The sequence below is a fragment of the Trichechus manatus genome, unplaced genomic scaffold (assembly GCF_000243295.1).
Source record: "Trichechus manatus latirostris isolate Lorelei unplaced genomic scaffold, TriManLat1.0 scaffold00141, whole genome shotgun sequence".
NCBI classification, from domain to species: Eukaryota; Metazoa; Chordata; class Mammalia; order Sirenia; family Trichechidae; genus Trichechus; species Trichechus manatus.
Window position 1 is genome coordinate 6010205 of NW_004444077.1, and position 18540 is coordinate 6028744.

An 18540-nucleotide genomic window follows, 5' to 3' on the forward strand; every position below is an offset into this window, starting at 1 on the left:
GTGACAGGTATTCACAACAGCCACTGTAGGGGCTCCTCCAGGCCAACTGGGGAAACAGGAAAGTGCAGTCAAGTGTTGGGTTCAGGAGCTTAGAATCAGTCAGAGTGTGGCTCTAAGAACTCTTCTTGGCCTTTCCTGTTGCCCTGGTTTGGAGCCAAGTGCTCATGGATCAGTTTTACCCTGAGGTTCTTAAAAGTACTGTTGGATGTTTTAAAAAGCAGTTATTTTATATTTATTATGTTATTCAATAAATATCTTTGAAGTGCTTACTGAATGTCAGGCACCATCCTCACCATAGGGGAGAGAATAGAAAAACTGGGAAAGGACAGCTTCATGGTGGCCAAAGAGGAGGGCACAATGTCCCGCCTACGTGGTTGGCACTTTATAAATACCTACTGCTCCAGGGTTAACATTCTGTGATTCAATGGATTGAATTAAATTAAACCAACTTTAATTCTCAACATGATGTGAGGATACATAAGAATAATGAATGCCCCCATAGTTCAGACAAAGAAAGACACCACATTATTTTATTGTTGAGAGTAATAAAAATTGCCCCATTCCTTGCAGTGAGCAAATGGCTCTCTGTGAGAGGCAGTGAGGGCAGGCAATGGTTTCAAGGAGAGGGGATTTGCTGGAATTCACTAATGAAGACATGAAAATGTCAAAACACAACTCAGGCATTAAAACATATCCAAGGGCATGAATTTGGAAAAGTGCCCTCTTTAAGAAAATGCCACAGTATATATGTCCTGTAGAACTAATCATTATTGGAATATGAAAAATGGCCTATGGTTATAAATTCAAGGGTGACTGCTCATAATGGCCAAGGAGGGCCATGTACATCCTTCCAACTGACCAAATCTTCCTTTAGAAATTAAGAATAGGCATAAAGGAGGAGGGATAGATGTGTTTCCTCTCACTTCTGAAAACTAGAAAAGATAGAGTTGAATTGTTAATAAAGGTCATCTAGCTAAGCTACCCATTTGAAATGTAAATTTCCCAAAAGATATTCCAAATGTTAAAGTATCCAGGACTACACTAGTCCATGTGAATCCTACAGGCAAATTAGAGTACTCCCTTCGGGAAGGTGCACAACTTGATAAGCAGATGACTCCTCTGTGACATTAGAAAGCAGTGGCACCATTTGTCAGTTTGTCATATTGTGGCAGCTTGAGTTTTGCTATGATGCTGGAAGCCATGCCACTGGTATTTCAAATACTAGCAGGATCACCCATGGTGGACAGGTTTCAGCAGAGCTTCCAGACTAAGACAGACTAGGAAGAAAGGCCTGGTGATCTACTTCCAAAACTTAGTCAGTGAAAATCCTATGGATCACAACAGAATATTGTTCTATGTAGTGCTGGAAGATCAGCCTCCTATGTTGGAAGACAATAATGGACTTAAGAATGCCAGCAACCGTGAGGATAGCAAGGGATAGGGCAGCATTTCATTTTGATGTACATGGGGTCACCATGAGTTGAAGCCAACTCAGCAGCAGCTAACAACAACAATCGTTTCCATTGGATGGTTTGTCAAGTCTCAATGCAACAGAGCATGGGGGTGGCGAGTAGAGTAGGGCTGAGTTTCAGCCCGCATTCATCCCCTTTTCTGGGCACTCTTGCAGAGTGAACATTCAACACAGCTGTACATAGCAGCCCTGTAGAGGGCAAACCACACACTGGTTCATGTACTGAAGTGTCAGGGAGAGATTCAGAGTCATTGCAGGAGGTGACTACAACTATGAAGTACTGTTAAGGTTAGACAGGAGCATGCACAGTGGTAATTATGGAGCGCTGGCCCCTGCGCAGTTCTACTCTGTCCTATAGGGTTGCTATGAGTCAGAATTGACTTGACGGTAACAAATTTAGTTTTTTTTTTGGCCCCTGTGTGGTGCAAACAGTTTGCACGTGACTACTAACCTTAAAGTGGGCAGTTTGGACCCACCCAGTGGCACCATGGAAGGAAGGCCTGGTGATCTGCTTCCATAAATATTACAGCCAAGAAAACCCTATGGAGCAGTTCTCCTCTGAAACACATGGGGGTGACCATGAGTCAGAATAGACTCAACAGCAATGGGTTTGGTTTTTTAGTTTTGACCCCTTAGAACAACATCAACCTGGATAATTTCTTCCCTTTTGCAGGTCAGTGAGCATCTACAATGTTTTTGCCAGTAATTCTCCCTGGCCCTCCCCACCCTACCTGCTCTACTTCAGTTAGCCTCAAATGAAGGTTTAGGAAAGCAGAGAGTGGTACCCAGGGGCCTTTCTCTGAAATCAAAAGAGGTTAAGCCATACTTGGCTAAGTCATTTCTCTTTTCAAGTTCTGGACATTCTTGCCAATAAAATGAAGAGTTTATGCAAATAAATTTTAAGGCACCTCTCAGCTTGAAAGTCTGAGTTAAGCAGAGCCATATTTTCTGTGATTACTTAAGGTATGACAACTCTCAACTAAATATAGACTGCCTGGAGAAACCCTGGCACTTTTGTTCTCAATATTTTATTTATTGTGAAATGTAGCAAGGTTTTTTTTTTTTTTTTTAAATATCATGCATATCTTGAAGTAAACTATTTTAATCTATAAATGCAAGTTCTAATTTTGCTTTAGCTTATATAAACCATAACTAAAAAAAAAAGGCATAAATTATTTAATTTCCAGTCAATCCTCAAAAGAGCCCACAGTTAACATAGCACGTACAAACATTTCTGTAGATTTTTAGGAGGTAATAATCATGCTAGCAAAAAGAGTGATTGGCCAGTCTTCAGTCTATGAATCATATGTTAGAATGGTTTGAAATAATAAGTACTAGTTTTCAAATTGCAAGCTCATTCTTTCAAAGTGGTTATTGAAGGAAAATTAAGATCTTGCTATATCAGAATTCAGCTAAACATACATTTTAACATTTCACATAAACCATAAAAGATTGGTCAGGCGAGTGAGGGTCAATTTTGGAGTGGAAGGCTCCCCAAAAGACAAGTTTCTGATGACAGTAATATGAAAAATATTTATTTTTCTCTCATTCTAGAAAGTTTAATTTATAATGCTCTGGGTAAACTACACAAGGCTTAAAAAAATCTTGCCAAATGAGCACATTTTTCAAAATAATCACAAAAATGCAGAATTCTAACTTGTGTTTCTCTAAACAGAGTTCTGGGTGGTAAAGATATTCTAGAAATATAAGGTGCTACAAATATTTCACGTGGTTTAAAAGCATTAGTATGTATTTTCAGAAAAGTAAAACAATCTAGATGAATTTACATCAAATACTGTAAATTATTTACGTGAGCTTCTTATTCCTTAGGCTCAATCTCAAATGAATGTCTACAGTATGCCTACTAGGATCTTGAAAATGTCTCTCTAAGCAACTACATTGAATGAATTATATTCTTTCAGCCATAAAAAATTAAAGAAAAGGAAAAACTAAAGCAAAGGGAATTAAAAGGAAAATAAATTTTAGCTCAAAAATATTTAAATTTTTTTTTGTAGTTTTAAGTAGCATTTCCTGGAAAACTGAAAAAAGAATATAGCTTAATGTGAGGGTAACAAAATGGTAATTACATGTGCAGGTCATCAGATGTTGGGAATCAACGGTCTCTATGAATTTGTGAGTTGGGGATTGAGACATGGGCTGCAGAGTGGTTGGCACTTCTGTTCGGAAGCAATTTTGTCCCTTTCTGCATTATCACCCCATTCTGAGCCTCTTTTCTTTCTGACTATCTCTCCCATCTCCAACCTTCCTCTCCTCACTTTCTGCCCACATACCTCAGCTTGCTGTCCTTTTTTCCTGTTTATCATTTCTAAAGAATCTGGAAAGAAAAAAAAAAAAATCTGATTCAGATTTCTGATCTTCTTGGATGTTATGGCAGATGGCCCTAAAAGAGACTTGAGTTACCAAAAATCTGTTTGTTTGACTTATTTTCTGTCTTTAATGTTAAACCAAACAAACCAAACCCATTGCTATCAAGTCAATGCCAACTCATAGCGACCCTATGGGACAGAATAGAGCTGCTCCATAGGGTTTCCAAGGCTGCAATCTTTATGAAAGCAGACTGCCACATCTTTCTCCTGTGAAGCAGCTGGCAGGTTTGAATTGCTGACCTTTCAGTTAGCAGCCAATCTCTTATCCACTGTGCCATCAGGGTTTCTTCTTCACTGCTTCAGGGAGAAATTCCCTGCTCACCCCATGTACAGTAGTATTCCACCCTCTTACAGTCAGTTCCCAGTTACTAAAATCAGAGAGTATTGAGTAGAAAAGACTGAGGCCCATTCCCACATCAAACATCCTTTCAGGGAAGGAATGGGGAAGAAAGGCCTCCAATCTCTCTTTCCTTCCACCCTCCCATCTCTTGCCAGAGTCTCCCATTAGTAAAGCCCAAACTGGAAGAAGCAGGAGACAAGAGTTTGGACTGAATCTGGAGGGCATAGAGAAGACACTGTTACAACCACTTCACTCTCTACCTCTTTACCATGTTGTATTTTCTTTAGAGACCTTGACATTATACTACACTAATTTTGGTTTGTTTGTTGATTTTTTTTTGTGATAAGAAGTAAACTTTATGGGAACACGGACTTTGTTTTGGATTCTCTCTATTCCTAGTTTTCTAGAAAGCTGTTTAGCACATAATAACCAATTATTAAATACTTGAGGAAGGTAGATAAGAAAAGAGGAAAGAGAGAAGGAAGGAAGGAAAAAGAAAAAAAAAAAGGGTAAGAAGGAAAATAAACATAAGAAAGAAAACAAGAAAATTTCCAAACCTGTAAACTATCAGGAAGATGTGATTTTCCAGAAGGTAGTGCTGACATCTCTGGTGGTATGTGAGATAGTTTTAGGTGGTACCTGAACAATGTTTTTTAATTTACTCATTATGTATTTAATGATTATTAGATGACTTTATTCTTCAGGATGGGGCTTGAATAGGTATTTAATATAAAAATTAACTTTATAGAAAAATATTACATACATTAAAATTAAACAAATGGAGGTTTGCAAAAAATAGAGTTAAATGTTTTCTATAACTCTGTCTTTATAAACAAAAATGATCTTTTACATCTTTATAGTATTTAAAACCAAGAAACCAAACTTATTGCCATTGAGTGGATTCCAACTCCTAGCAACCTCATAGAACAGAGTAGAACTGCCCCATAGAGTTTCCAAGGAGCGGCTGATGGATTCCAACTGCTGACCCTTTGGTTAGCAGCCGAGGTCTTAACCATTGTGCCACCAGGGCTCCTTACAGTGTTTAAAACCAAACCTGTGGCCGTTGAGTCGATTCCAACTCATAGCGAGCCTGTAGGACAGAGTAAAACTGCCCCGTAGGGTTTCCAAAGAGTGGCTGGTGGATTTGAACTGCCGACCTTTTGGTTAGCAGCCATAGCTAACTATGAGTCAGAATTGCCTTGACAGCAATGGGTTTGGGTTTTTTTTATAGTGTTTAGTGCTGTTCAAATTCATTTCACACCTACTATCCCATCTGATCTCACAACAACACTGTTTGCCAGAGAGTTTAAGAGGCAGTTTCCAGAGTCCCAGATCAAGTTAGACTAAAGAACATAGCACAGGTATTGACATGAGCTTAGTTCTCCAGTGTCTTGCTGAATGAATCTCACAGGGTGACAGGTGTTGAGTGTGCGATGGGCCATTTATATAGGATGGAGGGTTAAGAGCACAAGCTCTGCAGCTAGATGGGTCTGGCCCATCTCTAACAATTATTAGTGCTATGACTGGACAAGTTGCTCATCGTCTCTCTGTCTTGGCTTCCTCATCTATTATTGTTAACTGCCATTGAGTCAGCCTGACTCATGGTGACACCATGCATAATGGAACAAACGTTAGCCAATATTGTGCCATCACCATGGCCACTTGCGAATTGGACCGTTGGACCATTGTGATCCTTAGCGTTTTCACTGGCTGATTTTCAAAAGTAGATTGACAGCCCTTTCTTTCTAGTCCATCTTAGTCTGGAATCTCTGCTGAAACCTATTCAGCATCATATCAACACACAACCCTCCACAGACGCATGGCTGGTGGCTACACGTGATGTGCATTGGCTGAGAATCCTGAATGGAACCTGGATCTCCCACATGGAAGGCTAGAAATCTACCACTGAGCCACCAGTGCCTCATTTGTAATACAGGATAATAATAACCTCCTCTCTCATTCAGTTGTTTTATGGAATAAGCGAATTAATATAAGCGCCTAGAAAAGTGTCAGGAACAGTAAGTGCATTGGTTTTCTAGTGGGGGCCTATTTCTAAACAGCTGGAATTATAGCTTGCTTCCTCCTAGCCTCTTCTTCTTTTCTCTGTGTGGGCAGAAAAAGCACAAGCAACATGCCCTGCACTAAAAATATATCAGTTTGGGGTGTCCAGCATTGATTTACAGCTACAGGAGTACTGGAGGAATGAAAATTAAATTTTAATGATAAAAGTCTGAGTAGACAGTTCATGGATATGGGAGATGACAAGAGAATCTACTGAGTGATGCAAAATGTGCATGTCATGACAATCAGCTCTGGGATAATTTGAAAAAAATCTATTTTGATGTGAGGGTTAATGTCATTCTATTAATAATGATGGAGTCTGCATTTTTACTTCTTCCACTGGGGACGTGCACTTGAATTTAATTGGAATACTCTCCCTTGTGCCATACACTTGGTGTTTGCTGAACTTGCCTAAACCTCATGCAGTATTACATAATGTTAAGTCATTTATTATAGATGTGTGCAAATTTACACACTAATACATGAATTCTCTGAACAGTATTCCTACCTGATAGAACTTCCATTCCTTTCTCCCACAATTTTATTCAGTGTCTGTTTACCATTATTATTTTTTCTTCTCCTGCATCTTCAGTTAACACTGAGATCAAGGTACTGAATAAAACCAATTAGCAAACACAAAGCCTCCTAGATTTGGAATTTACTCAGTGATCCTATGAGTTCCTACAAATTTTTTATCAAATTCCTCTAGACTGAACAATGAGAATAGGAAGCAGGGACGCAGAAAGCCTCCTCTTCACACTTCCATGTTATTAAGATAGCCTTAGTCTTCACCCTTCTTCTGTCTTCTTTTTCATTGTCTAGTTTTCACACGCATATGAGATGATTGATATATTCAAGTTGTGGTGTTGGTGAAGAATATTAAATATACTGTAGACTACCAGAAGAATGAAAAAATCAGTCTTAGAAGAAATACAATAAGAATGCTCCTTAGAAGTGAGGATGGTGAGACTTTGGCTCGCTTATTTGGGTACATCATCAGGAGGGGCCAGTTGCTAGAAAAGGACATTGTTTTCGGTAAAGTAGAGGGTCAGAAAAACTAGGGAAACCCTCAATGAGATGGACTGACATAATAACCACAACAATGGTATCAAACGTAGCAATGAATAAGAAGATGGTGCAGCACCAGGCAACGTTTTGTTTTGTTATATGTAAACAAAAAACCAAATCAAACTCGTTGCCATCGAGTTGATTCCGACTCATAGTGACCCAATAAGACAGAGTAGAACTTCCTTATAGGGTTTCCAAGGAGCGGCTGGTGGATTTGAACTGTTGGCCTTTTGGTTAGCAGCCAAACTCTTAGTACCATGCCGCCAGGGCTCTTTCTAAGGTTACCATGGATTAGCGCTGACTCGACGGCAACTAACAACAAATCCCCACCCTAAATAAAGGCAATGCTGGGTCCAGAAAGAATAATGGCATTGCTTCTGTTAGAAAGGAAAATAATGAAGAAAGACACACAAAAGTAAGCAAACAAACACGAAGTCACAAAGCCAACCAGTTTGTTCTGAGAGTGATCATCAGTCTGTTGGTGAGAAAATGCTCAGTAGTGACTCTCTTGACCAGATAGGAAAGCACAGTGGTGGTGTCTTCGTAAAAAGAAAGTATCAGAGATGCCAAGGGTATAGACACCAAATATGATTCCTTTTAGGAAGGCTCTAGGGGCAAAAATGTCCTGGTAACCTCGAAAGATTATAGAATAATGTCTTTATTTTACTGATGATATTCCTGCCTGGGTAAGAGATTCTGCTCTGGTTTTTTAGTTGAACATTTATGTTAAAATCTGAACCAGTATGGTTTTCACTGTCCCACTTGGGCTTGTCCCATTGGATATTTTAAAACAGGAGAAATATATAAAATTTAACCATCTGATCATCTTTTGCTTTTTATTTTTCTCAATAGCAAAGTTGTTCCCAACCTAAATGGTGAAAAACAACTTGATTTATTAAAATTCCCTCTAAACTCAGTGCAGGGCTTCAAGTCCTCCTCACTTATGTAGATGACAACTTTCTGAAAGTGAAGAGGACTTGAAGCACTTACTGATAAATATCAAAGACTACAGCCTTCAGTATAGATTACACCTCAACATAAAGAAAACAAAAATCCTCACAATTGGACTAATAAGCAAGATCATGATAAATGGAGAAAGCATTGAAGTTGGCAAGGATTTCATTTTACTTGGATCCACAATCAACGTCCATAGAAACAGTAGCCAAGAAATCAAAGGACATATTGCATTGGGCAAATCTGCTTCAAACCAAAAAAATCAAACTCATTGCTTTCAAGTTGATTCTGTCTCATAGCAACCCTGCAGGACAGAGTAGAACTGCCCCATAGAGTTTCTAAAGCTATAAATCTTTTACAGAAGCAGACTGACACAACTTTTTCCTGCGGAGAAGCTGGTGGGTCAAACTGGCGACCTTTTGGTTAGCAGCCGAGTGCTTTAACCACTGTGCCACCAGAGCTCCTTAATCTACTTCAAAAGACCTTTTAAAGTGTTGAAAAGCAAAGATGTCACTTTGAGGACCCAAGCTATGGTATTTTCAATTGCCTCATATGCATGCGATAGCTGGACAATGAATAAGGAAGACTAAAGAAGAGTTGATACCTTTGAATTAAGGTGTTGGTGAAGAATAGTGAATATACCACAGGCTGTCAGAAGAACAAACAAATCTGTATTGGAAGAAGTACAGCCAAAATGCTCCATAAAAGCGAGGATGGCGAGACTTCCTCTCATGTAGTTTGGAGACGGACATCATGCTTGGTAAAGAAAAGGGTCAGTGAAAAAGAGGACGACCCTCAACAAGATGGATTGACACAGTGACTGCAACAATGGACTTGAACATAGCAAGGATCGTGAGGAAAGCACAGGACCAGGCAGTGTTCTGTTCTGTTGTAGAGTTGCTATGAGTCAGAACCAACTTCACGACACCAACAACAGTGCGGGGATTTACAAAATGACCCTAATAACACTTGAGACTTCAGACATCCCTGGCTGCACAGATGGCATAAGTCAACAGATCTCAACCCAGAGGACCAAATTGGACTTTAGATTTGATTGGGTTAGTGGAGTCAGAGACTTTGAGCATGCTCAAGGTCAGCACTAGAGTTACTAAGTAGGAGGGAAGAGTGATTGCTGGACCATCAGGAGTTGGGCAGATTCAGAGACAACGAGAAAATAAGTTGTCAAGAACTCTGCCATGAATAGAGCTTGCATTTTCTCATCTGCTTAATGGGAATAACGACAGTACATACTTCGTAGGGCTCTTGTGAGAATTAAATGAAATAATTAACGTAATGCTCTTAGCAAAGTACCTGCAACTCAACAATAGCAGCTTTGCTTGTTTTTATCATTATAAACACTATTATTATAATTACTATTATTAAGGCTGTATAGAGAAGGAGAAAACCTTACTATCATAAAATATTCCAGGAAGTCTTTTGTAATTTATTCAAGGATCTTGCATTTATCTGGCCTTGGGCAAGTGGCAGAAAGGTTTTTTAAGTTTTATTTTCTGTCGTACCACAGATGAGTTGGGAGTAAAGAAGCAGATCGGATAATAGATGAAGAAATTTCAGTAAGTTAGAAAAAGGCAGCCCTGAGAGATCCTCCAATTTTATACATGCGTTTCTTCTCTTATTATGACTTTCCTCACATGCAATGCTTTCCGAATGGCCTCACTAAAAGTGATGCCACTTGCCATAGTCCCTTATCAAATAGAAACAGAGTTAAGCCTCAAATCTGTTTCTTCCCCCATGAACAAGAGACAGTGACTATTCCTCTAAACAGGGTAGCAGAATAGTGACTTCATTAAGCATATCATGGCCAAAATGCAGAGCTCCTGGAAGCCAACAGCCCCAACTTGAATAAAAACATTGGTAATGATATTTGCAAGGAGCCCTGGTGGTGCAGTGGTTTAGTGTTCAGCTGCTAACTGAAAGGTTGGTGGTTCAAACCCACCAGTGGCTCCAAGGGAGAAAAGACCTGGTGATCTCCCGTAAAGATTATAGTCTAAGAAACCCTATAGGGCAGTTCTACTCTGTCCTTCAGGATCTCTATGAGCTGAAATCGACTTTATGGCAACCAACAACAACAACAATGACATTTACGAGAATATCCACTGAAGGGGCCCTCTTTCTTCAGCCTCCTCTGTTCCAAAATTTCAAAAAATATGAAAAGCGGGGCTCAGACTCCAACTCTATCTAGTTTTTACAATAAGAAGCATGACAAAGCAGTGTGGCTGTCCGTAGATGACCCCAGGTTAAATGTCTGAGTGGTCCTCATGGTTAAAGCCAGGCTGTGGTTACTGAAATAGATGATGCTACAGTGTAATTCAAACCCACAGAAATATGCTGAGGACAGTGACACAGCTGTTTGGAAAGAACCTTGACCTTCCTGTTACTGATAAAGCTATATATACACACACACACACACACATATGTGGGCATATACATTCATATACACACAAACTCATACACTGATGTCCACATCTTTAAAAATAAAAAAAGGAAAAATCATAAAGAATTTATTCACTGTAACATCCAGGAGTCACGAGGAACTATTATCCACTGGACACAAGAAGAAGATTTACTCAGCAGTGTGGATGAACCATCAAGAATACTTGTAATCTCTCTCTCTCTTTTCATTGGATTGGTGCTGTTATGCCTGAGAATGCTGCTGGCAGATACTACTACAGCCCTTCAGATTCTTCTTAGAACTGTAATTACCTTCTCCTAAAGACATAGGAGTGATTTGAAGACGTTACCATATTCAGAAATGTTTCCCGCACAGTCTAACATTAAAGGGGGGGTGGTGGTAAAATGAGGCTAGGAATTCATATACCTCTATTTTCCTGGAAAATCTGCTGGTGGCTTGTGAAACTTGCACTTACCTCGCTGCCCAGTTGCCAGTGTGGTCATGACTATGACTCTGCCCCAGACAGGCAGAGAGCTATTGGCCATGCATCTCTCACTGTATAAGAGGAGAGAAATTTTTTGAGTACCAGGAAGTCAAGCAGTGATCTCAATCGACAGAGTCTGGCTGGGAAGTGCAGCTGGTCCTGGAAAAGAGCATGGCACTTCATCATATGTTTCATTGCTATTAATGTGGTGAAAAACATAGTCAGCTCCTCTCTTAAATCACAAAAATCATAGGCAGCAGCAGTTAACAGGGAATCCACATGTCAGCTCATCTGGACTGTGTGCTAAGGGAAGCATGAAACAACTCCACTTTTCAATTAGGTGAGAGTGAGGCTGGTCTGAGTGGTGGACAAGCACCCCTTTCTCCTGTTCCAACACTTACGCTCCTGCCCTGCTTCTCTCATTAACGTGGGCTCACAATTAAGACACAGATGCAGCGTTCCTTCAGACCTGCAATGTGTCTTGCCTTTTCCTCTCTTTGCCCCAATGCTGTTGCCCATTTGAAAAACCCAGAAATAAAGCTGTCAGTTTAAGCACATTAAATCATGAAATGATGAGAACAAAGCCACTAACTGATCACGTATCCGAATAACAAACCTCTAGGGGGACATTTTCCTGTCATGGATGCTCTTTCTGAAGGTGTCCACCTTTGAAAATATTTTGCACTCTTGAAGGCTATATTAAACTTATTAACTTTAAATGAAGTTTATTTTACTTTTATGTGTTTTAATCTATATTTTAATGCAATGGGAGTTGTTATTAATGGACACATCTCAGTCCCATTTGAGTGTAAGCGAGTGATGTAGCTTCTTAAACATTTTCCATTGATATGTTGAAGGCATCTGAGCAGTAAAACTACTCAGCAGATATTTATGAATGTGAGGCTCTGGAGCTGAAATGTCCATACACAGCAGATCTATGGATGGAGGAATTAAATCAAGAGATGAATGAGAGTCTAGTGTGCCTGAAGTAAATGTAAAAAAAGTATAAAGAACATAAAAAAGGTAGAGGGAGAACAGAGAAGGGACAAATAAAAGGGAGATTATAAATTATAGCAGAAATACAAGCGATCATATTTTGTTTATAAAGCACTTTGATTCCAAGGAGACTAAGCTGAAGGTTTGATCAGTTATTTATTTAGCAAATATTTAGTGCATCTACTAAGTGCCACATACTAACTAGGCACTTGGGATATAATGATATAGTCCCTGTCAATGCAGATTTCATCATCTATTGGGGAAACTAAACCATAATATTAACTCTTTCTAAAAACTCTATAGAGATGTGAAGAAAAGTACTCCAGAAAAATGAACCCTGTTGAGGCTGGAATTTGGGATTGTGTGGTTGAGGTATTGGAGAAAGGCGTCCTAAGTGGTATATAGTAAGATGCTAACGAAAGAAGAACTTAAAGAAGAGGATGTGTTTGTGTGGGGCGTGGCACCAAGGGAGATCTGTGTGCCAGGAGCATGGTTCTAGGTAGAGAAAATGGCACAGCAAAGGCAGCAGGACCAGAAAGGGTCTGACCCTACTGGGAAAACCCCACATGGCAGAAGGACATGATAACATGTGGTGAAGATGGAGTAGCTGAACCTGAGGAGGAGGAACGGGGCTGGCCCAAGCTAATACCTTGTCTAATACCTTACAGTCACAGTGAGCTACTGAAGTTTTTAAGTGGACATAATTAACTTTGTTTTCCTGTTAGACCATTGTGGCAAGTAGTGTGGAGCATGGGCTGAAGCAAACAAGAAGCACCCAATGGGAAATTTTCATAATAGTTTAAACCAGGTGTCTTAGTCTGGATTCTCTAGAGGAACAAAACCAGTGAAAACTGAAGAAAAAAATTCAAGCCTCAAGTTGCAATATTGAAGGATTCTGTGGGTAAAATATTATTGAACGGCACAAGAAGTATCAAAAGAAGATAGAAGGGGAAGAGGCAGGCCAAGATGGCAGAATAGTTAGATATTTCGTGTTGTCCCTCTTACAACAAAGACTCAAAAAGACAAGTGAATCAGATATATATGACAATCTGGGAACCCTAAGCATCAAAGACAAAGCTGAAGAATTAGCCTGAGTGACAGGTGGAAGGAAAGACAATTCAAAAACAGCAAAAAAGGAGAATTACAGATGACCAGCATCCTGCTAGCTGAATCTGCCCAGCAAGGACATATTGAGGCAAGCAGCAGCATCCCAAGTAGAAACTCACCCTACCTGGTACAGCTAAGCAGGAGGGACTCAGCATGCACCTCCAAAGTCAAACAGGAGTGATATCAGATCTGCAAAGGCAAGTGCATGCACCCAAGCTGCCACATGAGCCCCAGCCCCTGCCCCCCCACCCCCTAGAGCTCTGCAGGCCAAGGAGCACTCCATCTCCCTCCCCCATCTCTCTCCCTACTCTGACACCAGTCTGGTGACATTCAATACTGCCACATCCCCTAAGCCAGGGACTCATGGCCCTGGTCTGGAGGGGCCAGTTCCTTTGCCCAGCCACTGGTGCAGGGGGTCCATGGACTTGCAGCACCCTCCACCCACTCTGATTACCTGCACGAGCACATCCACATTGGGACAAGTGGGTAGGGTTCCCAGCTGAAGCCCACTTGCAGCAGCCAAGTGGGAGCTACAGACCTGTGGCATTTGACAGTGCCCTGCCCCCTAAGCCAGTAGCTCTCTGACTGGTCTGAAGTGTCTGCCCCTTTTCTCACTGGCAGAGGGGCTCCACAAACTTGCAGAGCACTCCATCCCCTCTAATCACCCACATTAGCACCTTGCTGGCTGAGCTGGCACGGTGCAGTCATATTGGGATAAGGTGGGCAGGGTTCCCCACTGAAGCCCACCTCACCTGCAACAACCAAGCAGAAGCTGCAGGCCTGTGGCATTAACTACCACCATGCCCCATAAGAAGGGAGCTCAGCCACCCATGCCAGGGGCCTGAGGGCTGGTGGTACTGCCCACTCCACACAGCAGTCCATGATGGGAGCCTGAGGACAAGTGGTACCTTCACTCCCTCCAGCCAACGACACCAGGCGCTCAAGTACAGGCTGCACAGCCCTCCTCCCCATGATGGGCTCTAGCAGACAGGGGCATGCCATCCAACCAGGTAGCTGTGAGAAGCCAACAGCCCCCTGCTTTGCATTTCATATCACCTCCCTCTGCAACCAGAGACTTATGCCTGCTCCAAACACCCCCACACAGCCCTGCCAGACCAAGACTATAGGTGAGAGTCTCTACACCACACACCCAGTGACTAATGATCCAGCAAGTGGCAGAGTGCAAACACAGCACCCAACCCAGTGATTAGGAGAACATCCCCTGCACCCACAACCAGGTGACCAGCAGGACAGATACATCACCTCACCAAAAATGCCACCTACATCCTCAGCAGCACCTCAAGAACAGTGAACAGGGTGCTGTGCTCTCACACATAGTAGCTGCTCTGCCACCCAGAGACAGGAGGTGAGAGCTTCACCATGGCCAGATTAGTGACAAGAGAAGCATACATGCCTAGCCTACTCGACTATATCAAATGAAAACAAAATAATTATTCAAGATGCAGTAAACAAACATGCAATAAATAAATGAATATAATAACTTCTTGATGCCTCAGAGACAACAGTCAATATCAAATGACATAAAGAAGCATGACAAGATGGCTCCACTAAGTGACCAAAACAAAGAACCAGAAAACCTTTCAGAGGAAGATAAGACAATGGAACTACCTGATGAAGAATTCAAGAGGCTAATATACAGAGATCTCCAAGCAATGAAGAAAGAAATCAGGGAAAACAAGGATAAAACAAAGGAAAACACAGACAAAGCAATAGAAGAATTCAGGAAATCAATACAAGAACAAAATGACAGAATAAACAGGCTACTAGAAAGCATACAAAAACAGTAACTAGAAATCCAAGAGATTAACAATAACATTTCAGAATTAGAATCTTGATAGAAGGACATAGGAGCAGAATTGAGACAATGGAAGACAGAATTAGAGAAATTGAAGACAAATGCCCTGACACCAATTTGTTTGACGAAAAATTAGGAAAAAACAAACAAACAAAAAAAAAAAAAACAATGAAGAAAGCCTAAGAATTATGTGGGACACTATCAAGAGGAAAAACATATGTGTGATCAGAGTTCCAGAATGAGGTGGGGTAGGGACTGGGGTTAATGGAAAACACAGAGCGAATTGTTCAAGATTTGCTGGCAGAAAAACTTCCTTAATGTCATGAAAGACAAGAAGATGTCCATCTAAGAATCTCAAACTCCCCTCACAGGATAGACCTCAAAAGAAAGTCACCAAGACATATCATAATCAAACTTGCCAAAACCAAAAACAAAGAAAGAATCCCGAGAGAGGCTAGGGGAAAATGAAAAGTCACCTACAAAGGAGAACCAATAGACTAAGCTCTGATTACTAAGCAGATATCATACAGGCAAAAAGAAAATGGGATGACATACATAAAGCCTTGAAGGAAAAAAAAATGCCAGCTGAGAATTATATATCCATCAAAATCATCTCTCAAATACGATGGTGAAATTAGAACATTTCCAGATAAACAGAAATTAAGGGAATATGTAAAAACTAGCTCACAATTACAAAAAATATTAAAAGGTGTCCTCTGCTTAGAGAACCAACATCAGACAACAATCCAAGACTAGGACACGTGACAGACCGACCAGACACCAACCCAGATTTCTCAAAATATAAATTCTCAAAAATAAAACAAAGCTAAAAGACTGAAAATAAGGAACCAGAGACATCAATATGTAAACAGTGACAATGTCAACAAAAAAGAGAGAATAAATGATGTAGTCATAGAACTTCCATATGGAAGGGGAGTCAAGTTGATATCAAGAAATAAAAGACTGGTTTAAACTTAGGAAAATAAAGGTAAATTTCAAGGAAACTACAAAGGAAGCTAAAAAATCTACCCATCAAAATAAAAAAGAAGAAAAATATACTTAGTAAATGCAAAAATTCCATAATGAAATAAATGAAAAGAAAAACCATAAACAAAAAAACCTCTGCACAGAAAATTAAGAGGAACAAAGAAACTATAAACATCGCCACCAACAAAACAAAACAACAGAATGACAGCAGTAAACTCATACCTATCAAAGCCAGAATGTTCCTTAGAAGTGAGCATGATGAGGCTTCTTCTCACATATTTTGGAAATGTTATCAGGAGAGATCAGTCCCTGGAGAAGGACATTATGCTTGGTAAAATAGAGCGTCAGTGAAAAAGAAGACCCTCAACAAGATATATTGATGCAGTGGTTGCAACGATGTGCTAAACAGCAACAATTGTGAGGATGGTACAGGACTGGATAGTATTTTGTTCTGTTGTACCTAGGGTTGCTATGAGTCAGAACAGTCTTGGCAGCACATAAAAACACTAACAAAACAACAACACACACATGCACATACATATATATACATATATATACATAGAGAGAGAGAGAGTCTTGGTGATGCAGTGGTTAAGTATTTCCACCAGCCGCTTCTTGGAAATGCTTTGGGGCAGTTCTGCTCTGTCCGGTAGGGTCACTATGATCTGGAATCGACTCGGCAGCAGTGTTTTTTTTTAATTTTTATATATATATATATATACATACATATATATGTATGTATATATATATATATGTATAAACACACAGACACAGTGAGAGTGATTTAATTTAAGGAACTAGATCATGCAATTATGGGGGCTGGAAAGTCCCAAATCTGCAGGTCAGGCAGTAAGCTGAAGACCTCTGCTGACTCACAGGACTGCAGAGGATAGTGAATCCAAAATCTGCATATCAGATGGCTGGCCAGAGACTTCTGTAGGCTTATGTCGTAGTAACTGGAGGTCAGGTAACTAGAAGTGTGCAGAGGAGAGAGAGAGAGTGCTTTGCCAGAGCATCCGTTTTATACTGGAGACAGGTCTCCTTTCCACTGATTGGCTGATCACATCAGATCACATCATGGAACATTATTACATTGCATTACATTGGGCAAATTTGCTTCAAAAGATCTCTTTGAAGTGTTGAAATGCAAAGATGTCACTTTGAGGACAAAGGTCACCTGACCCAAGCCATGGTATTTTCAATTACCTCTTATGCATGTGAAAGCTGGACAATGAATAAGGAAGACTGGGGAAGAATTGATGCTTTTGAATTATGGCATTGGTGAAGAATACTGAATATATCATGGACTGCCGGAAGAACAGACAAATCTGTCTTAGAAGAAGAACAGCCAGAATGCTCCTTAGAAGCAAAGATGAGGAGACTTTGTCTCACATACTTTGGACGTGTTATCAGGAGGGACTAGTCCCTAGAGGAGGATATCATGCTTGGTAAAGTAGAGGGTCAGTGAAAAAGAGGAAGACCCTGGATGAGAAGGACTGACACAGTGGCTGCAAAAATGGGTCAAACATAGCAATGATTGTGAGGGTGGTGCAGGACCAGGCAGTCTTTTCTTCTGTTGTATATAGGTCGCTATGAGTCAGAACTGACTTGATGGCACTTAACAACAGCAAAAACACCAACTTCCAGGCTCTGGTCATAATTTTACCTCAGGAGACCATCTAAAATAAGTTTAGTCTTCTCTTGTCCAAATATGATGGTGAAATTAGGACATTTCCAGATAAACAGAAATTAAGGGAATATGTAAAAACAAAACCAAATACAAGAATTATTAAAGAGAGTCCTTTGGTTTGAAAACAAACAACGTCAGAAGACAGCCTAAATCTAGGGTGCAAGACCACACCAGCCAGATACTAACCTAGGAAATGAACTCTCAAGGATTAATCAACACTAAAAGATTTACAACAGGGAACGAGAGGTTAATCCATAAATGACAACAACATCAGAACAGTAAAAGAGGGAATAAATGATGTAGGTATAGAACTTTCTAAAGCAGAGGAAGACAAGGTGATACCAAGTAATAAAAGACTGGTTCAGACTTCAACACGCCACTTTTGGTGAAGGACAGAACATCCAGAAAGAAGCTCAACAAAGACACAGAAGAGCTAAATGCTACAATCAACCAACTTGATCTCATAGACATATACTGAACTCTGCACCCAACAGCAGCCAAGTATACTTTCTTTTCCAATGCACATGGAACATTCTCCAGAATAGAACACATATTAGGCCATAAAGCAAGCCTTAACAAAATCCAAAAAATCAAAATACTACAAAGCATCATTTCTGACCTTAAAGCCATAAAAGTAGAAATCAACAACACAAAAAGCAAGGAAAAAAAATCAGACACATGGAAACTGAACAACACCTTGCTCAAAAACTACTGGGTTATAGAAGAAATTAAAGATGGAATAAAGAAATTCATAGAATCAAACAAT